We start from the raw sequence: 6,949 nt of genomic DNA on the forward strand, positions 1-6,949 counted from the left end.
AGTTATAGTCTGGAATTCTGGTATCATTTGAGGACTGCAATTTTGAAAAATAACTGAAGACCTCATGGGCTGCAAAGAGGAGGAAGCAGACAGAATAAAGACTGGGCACTGTGCCACAGTAAATACAGAAGTGTTTGCCATCCATCACACCACTGGTCTGGGCAGTACCCAGAGGTTTGTCTACAGGCCAAACTCAAAATCAGGTTTCGTGGCTCTCAAAAACAACTAACTGAAACAGGTATTTTTTTAACCATTAATTGCTTATGGATCTTATATGAAATATGTCTGTAGATGAATAAAATCACATGCACTGACTGACATTCATGATGAAAGAAATTAGAGTGTAGAAAATGTACAGAGTAAGAGCTATAGTGCTGAAAAATGTTTCTTCTTACATGTGGAAAGACAGAAAGAGTTAAAAAAGCAAAATTTAATCCTGAAATATTGCAATAAGCCTTCTATGATCTATTATAAAAATGGTGTGAGTTTTTTTTAACTTTCTTATTTCATAGGCTTTTTGACACATTTCCAAAAGTTTTGCAAGGCCAGTGAAGTCAATGAAATTTCTCAGTTATAACAGATATTGAAAATATATCTTTTTGAGCTTGGTTATGATTTCTCTTTTGAGAATAAACATAGAAATCATGATTATGAAAAATTCCTGTCAACCTCTTTTTATATCCAAATATTTTTGTAATATTTGCAAATAACTGAAGTTTTGGGCCTTTCTTCTAATGTGAGGAATGGTGCATACAAAAGGTACGAATGTATCACTCCTTGCTTGCTTCTGAGTAAAACAGTGATTAACCATGCATTCCTTTTCCTAACTGTGTAGAAAGAATATTTTGGCAGATTTCCCACCTTAAAGCATTTGTATGTCTCAGTGGAGACATGTGGTCTGAGAGCAACTTTTAATATTAATATAAGCCTTGTCATAGCAACAAGTGTTGCCACAAAAAGGCCACTTAGAAAAATAATTTGAATTACTGTGGGGAAAATTACAGATTAAGACCAGTTTCCCAAAACTGTTGTAACATACAGTTGTTGCAGTCTCACACTGTGGCTCAATTTTGTATTCTCTGTCCATTTGCCATTACCATTCCTGGTACAAGTCAGGATGAGTTTGGCCACCGGGCACACTCGGCTCATGTTCAGCTTCTCTCCACCAGCATCCCCAGGTCCTTCTCCATGGAATAGTTTTCCAACCACTCTGCCCCCAGCCTGTAGAGCTGCATGGGGCTATTGTGTCTAAGAGATTTGTCTTGAAAAACAAGGAAAATGACTGAGCTGTGATGTTATTAAGGGCGCCAAATGAATCATGCAAAAGAATAATTTAAAACACTCACATCCCCACCGAGTATACATGGCAATAGGGATTTTAACTAACTAGTTTAATTGCTTCTAAAACCTGATGACATGTCAAGTGTACAGGATGGCAGTGAAACAGCTCTGCTGAAATCCAGATCTTCCAATATCCTGTCACTTGAGACTTAGGGGCACAGAGCTGTCTGTGTGCTCCTGCTTCCACTGAGCTGGGAAATATACAGAAGTATCCCACATGGTCCTAAGGAGTGCAGGAAAAAAAGGGAAAAATAAATTCTGTCTTGAATAGCATTTAAACAGTGTAGAATAAAAACACTGTGGGCCACACATTCAACACATAGAAGAGACTAATTTTTATAAACCTAGTTACCATCCCTCCTGAGCATAGGGCAGGGCAAGGGTGGTCTGGGGTCCTATCTTGAGCATATGCACAAAAAAGCTGGACTTTTCTCACAAAGATAGTCCTCAAGTCTATTTCCTAACATCTGAATTATCTAGCTTTAGATATTGTGGTTTTTCAAGATAGGCTGTGTGTTTACAGTTTTACTACAAAGCAGCCAAGGAATTCAAATGAGCAGATCTAGCCTTTCTATAAACCTCTTGAGAATTTTTCTGTTCATTGAAACTCATGAGAGTCTTTTCCATATTTGTTTGGGTTTTTTTTTTTTTGTTTGTTTGTTTCAGCATTAATTTCTCACCAGAGAACATGAATCTAAATCCATTTTCTGCTACATGTTCAAACTGAGAAAGTTTGGAAAGATTGATTAAACTTTCTGTCCATTCACCTCATACTCCTCCCTGACTTGCCTTTGATACTTAAAATTTCCAGAGCCTAAGTTCTTGCATATTTCTGTCTAAATCTTGACATCATAAAAATAGTGTGTAACTCCTGACTAAGCTCTAGCATGTTAGAGAAATATCTTGGTTTGCCTTCTATCTCAGCTACTTTTAGGACTGTAGACAATTTTTTTCCAACAAAGCACACTGATTCAAGTCCATGTCTTCTCCTGTCATTCACCACTGAAAAATCAGTTTTGGGAGGGCTAGAGATTCTTCCTCTGTCTGATCTGTGTATAGGATTTACACCTAGGTCATCTAACCCCTGCAGAGCAAAGCTAGAGATGTTCAGTTCTGATATCCTCTCAGTCTCTCTTGTTCTACTGTGCAAAAATACTTAATTATTCATTGAGCTTAGATAGAGTGTGAAAATTACTATATTTAGATCACAATCTCTGCTCATGCAGCTACTAATATGTGTGTCAAGTGGGTCACCTTCAAAAAACACAGACTTTGCTCAGCATATTCTAAGTGCAAGGCAGCTCACTTGGGAGGAAAGCAATTTTATATCAAAGCCTTGCTCTAAATCAAATTTATGGGCACTTGAATTTCAGGATTCACTTCTTTGAATTCAGCTGGGATAACAGACTTCCTCTTTTGACTTTTTTTAACACCACTTTTGCATCTACCCTACTTCTGGAATTGATTTATATCTGTGAAGTATATGTTAACAGAGTCCTCTCTCTGCCTCCCTATTCAAAAATCTGCTGAAGAAACACCTTTTAAAAAAGGGTAGAACCTTGTTCTTTCCTGGGAATCCCCTGCTGGCCAACTTAAGTTACCTCAGGTACATTAGGGTGTTTTTTCTGAGCCTCCTGGCTTCACATATTTAAATGCACTCTATCAGTTGCCTGGCACTAATTTGGCTGTTGAGAATTGTCCATTTGTGCAACTGGGATCCATTTCCATTTCTGTATGTGCTCAGGCCAAACAGGAAGGGGGGTGATGGCTCTCGGGGCTCTTGGAAGGTTTTGGGGACAGCAAGGGTGGCATTGCCTCCTTGGTGGGATGGAGAGCCTGGAGACACTGGGAAAGTTCCAGTGGGCTCCAGGCCAGGAGGTGGGCACAGCCCAGCTCTCTCTGCGGCACCACCTGGGGCAGAACTCAGCCCTGAAACTTCAGGCAATTGGGCAAAAGCCAAGGAGAAAACATATGGAAAGAATGAAACCAGGGAACCTTATAAAAAGACTGCATTTAGAAAGATGCAAAACATGGAAACAACCTGCGAGGCTTTGCCTGAAGCAAAGGCTGTGGGTACTGCCAGCCTTTTCCTGTGCAAATAGAAACCCCTGGCAAAGATTTGAGGTATGAGGTAATTGTTAGCAATGCTATGGTTAACCAATATCAGATTGGTACACTTGCAATATTCTCATTTTAGCAGGCTGGATTTTAAGAAATGGAGTGAGACTTCCAGAATTTCCTGCACTTGATAAAGCTAGTGAAAATTATTTGGATTCCTCAGAACTATTATTCAGTTTCCTCTCCCGTTCCCATCCCTTCACATTCCCATAACAAGCTGTGATCTCCTAAATAATTTTTCATATGAAACCTTCAACTTGGCCCAGGTAAACTCTGTCAGGATATTATATCCCTGTTTCATTTGCTATTTCTCATTCCCTTTACTTGAAGAGGGAGAGGAATGTGTTTAGTGTGTCTTGCCCCAGGGAAGCTCCTCACCAGAGTACAACAGAGACAGCACCTGAACCAGTGCAATTAAGTTCTTTGCTGACCCACCATTTATGACAGTGTGTCTTGCATCTTTTATAGTGGTTACTGGCAAAATAAGGGAAGGCAAAGGTAGTGTGTTCATGGCATATCTGCAAGCCCAGCCATCTCCTGTGTGTGTGAATGTTTTGTTTCATGTGCATATGGTGAATATGGGTGAGGAAGTGTCTTTCTTTGAATACAATTGTTATTCATCCTTCAAAGCATAAAAATGTTTTGGGATGGAGTAAATTGTAAGCATACAATTAAGTGAATTATTTTTTTGCAGCTGAGTTGCTGGGGATTTCATCCATGCTTATATTGGACAGGCTTTCATTATTTTGCTTCCTGGTTTATGTTTGCTTTATGATGTGTAAATATATCACAAGGAAGGCTATTGCCAAGTGATACAACAAACTAACATTTTCTAATTAATAAATTAAGAATCAATAGCAGGTTGCACCTAATCTTTCTGGGAATCTGACTTGGAACTTTTAAAGCTGATAAATGTACATCAGTGAGCAAAGCTAACAATGATTCATTCTCGTCAAATAAGTCCTGTTTCTCTTCCACAGGCAAATGTAAGAATTTTGCTTATATAATAAGAATGAAGGGAAATTATTTATGAAAAAAAGATTAGTTTATGATAAAATACCACACACAGATTAAACAAATGAACTCATAAATGAACATATGTTAAAGAAAATGCAGATAAATTACACACTCCAGCCCCACTTTCCCAGACCATTAAAACTGATAATACCTTGTTCAGGCCAAAATATATTTGAGCCCTATTCTGTAACAGACTTGAAAAGAACTGGGTTGTGTCAACATTCAGCTTTCAGCTGTTGCACCTGAAATGCAGAAAAGATATTTTGCTATTATCTGTACCTGTCTGAACTTGCTGTACTCACTACTCCAGGGCTGCTTTCCACACCAGTATGTCTGATGTCTCTGCTTTGAAACAACCAGCCTGTATTGTGGGAAATAAACAGGTCCATGGCACATCTACTTAATTTTTTGTTTTGCCTGCATTATCAGAGAAGGAATGTACACATTGCAACCTCTCCTGTTCTATGTTAATGTAGAGTGGCTATAAAAGTCTTCCTGGATTACTCTGCAATCTGCAGGAACAAGTAATTACAGTAGGTACAAAGTATTACCTATCAAACATCCTGTACATATCATGTAAGCACTGAAGGATTATATGATAGCCACACTCTGTAACTTAGCTATCTAAAGCCCTGTTAAATGTTTTAAAAACCTTTTCACAGGGTTCCCCACCAGTATAAAAAAAAAAAAAAAATAACATCAGCAGATGATATGTCACAGCCATGTTTTTAACAGGACTGGCCACTGAAAATAAAAGACAATGGTTTATGAGACCTAAAATAACTCTTCAATAAAAAGCAAAGTGGACATTCTATTTATTCAGTCAAACTAAAACAAAAACATTTGCTTCAATAAAATTCTTTAAAATATTTTTTAAAAACTGAGTTAGCAATCTAAAATGAATGCAAGCAATCTTTGATTCTCATTTGGACAGTTTAATTCTGATCTAAATTATAATGAGACAATTATTTTTTGTACACTCTAGTGCTTTTTTTAAATTCATTAAAAAATAGTCATTAATAGCCACTTTACATGTTGAAAGCTGACTATTTTTCTTGTTTTATAGTCAAATTGTTATTAATGATAGAACTTTACCATTTATGTCCTTGCCTCTTTGCTGAATTAACTCATTAATTAAAAATGTTTCTCAAAGTGAATTTGATTATTTATAGGCTATTCCACAATTTTTCTCAGCCACCTGAGAAAAAAAAAATCATTCAGCAATCATATTTTTGTACATATACATATATGTCTGGTAAATTCAGCTTAATTTTCCATGTGTTTAAGATACAAATGACTAGTTTAAACACAGTGGACAGACGCGGGGGATGCATGAGGGATCAAACTCATGTAAAATCACTTTTCTGCTGTCCTAGAAGTTGTCAGAGCCTCTTTTACAACATTTGTAATCCTTTAAAGCTGGGACTAAATTACATCACTATTTCTTTACATGTACATGTACATGCTCTGGGACTGGCAGAGGTTTGGGCACAGGGAACTGAAAGATGTTCAGACAGAGAAGAATAGAGTGAGGATAGTTTATCACATTGTCACCAACTAATGGAAAGCTTGATCTTGCACAAGAAGTTCTGTATTCCCTGTAAAGTGCAGGCATAATACTGAATGAAAAATATATAATTTTCAATGGCATATGATGCATAAAACACCCATTCTTGAGCCTTCATTGCATAAAATCCTAAGCTCAGCGTGCCATTGTTATCTAAGATAACATCTGTCCTTCATTATCTTCACATGCAGACTTCTCTCTGATATCAATAGCTTTTTTTTCCTCTGATAAACCTGATATTACAGTCTCTCACTTATATTAGAAAACAAGGGTTCTTTTTGTTGAATTACTAGTAGTGAGCCTTTCAGAGTTATGTTTTTAATGAAAGTTTCCATAGACGGTGGCTTTTATTTGGATGGCATTACACTTCCATAAAAACAGTAGGTCTTTATTGTTTCCATATATACTTCTTAGAGTAGTTTTTGAGCTGGTCACAGGGAAAGCTTATGTCATTTAAAACTTCTATGAAAGGATCCTTCCAAAATTTTTTGGATCATTATCACAGAAACAGAATCAAGAACAAAAGATTCTGAGAGGCCAAAGGAATTTTTACCAACCCACCTTTCTCATATTGAGGACAAGGTTCAGCTTAGCTGTTCTTGTTCTCAATGTTCTTAGCTGTCCTTACACTCACATGAGCCACAGAAATACAATGAGTTTGATGTTCTCTAGCCATGATTAATTTTAGAGCTAAGTTTCAATTTCACCTATAGTGTCTGAAGATCTTTACACATAAAACTTCCAGTAATCTACATAAAATGATTTCTAGGACAATGTGAATCACTAGCATAACAGACACTTAAGTTTTATCAACTTCCTGTTCTCTTGACTAACCCCAGGATGAGTCTTATCTGTAGCTTCAGTTGAGCACTAAGTGGGTATGATCTCAAACTCCATGTATCTGGA

Source organism: Erithacus rubecula (genome assembly GCF_903797595.1).
Source record: "Erithacus rubecula genome assembly, chromosome: 3".
NCBI classification, from domain to species: domain Eukaryota; kingdom Metazoa; phylum Chordata; class Aves; order Passeriformes; family Muscicapidae; genus Erithacus; species Erithacus rubecula.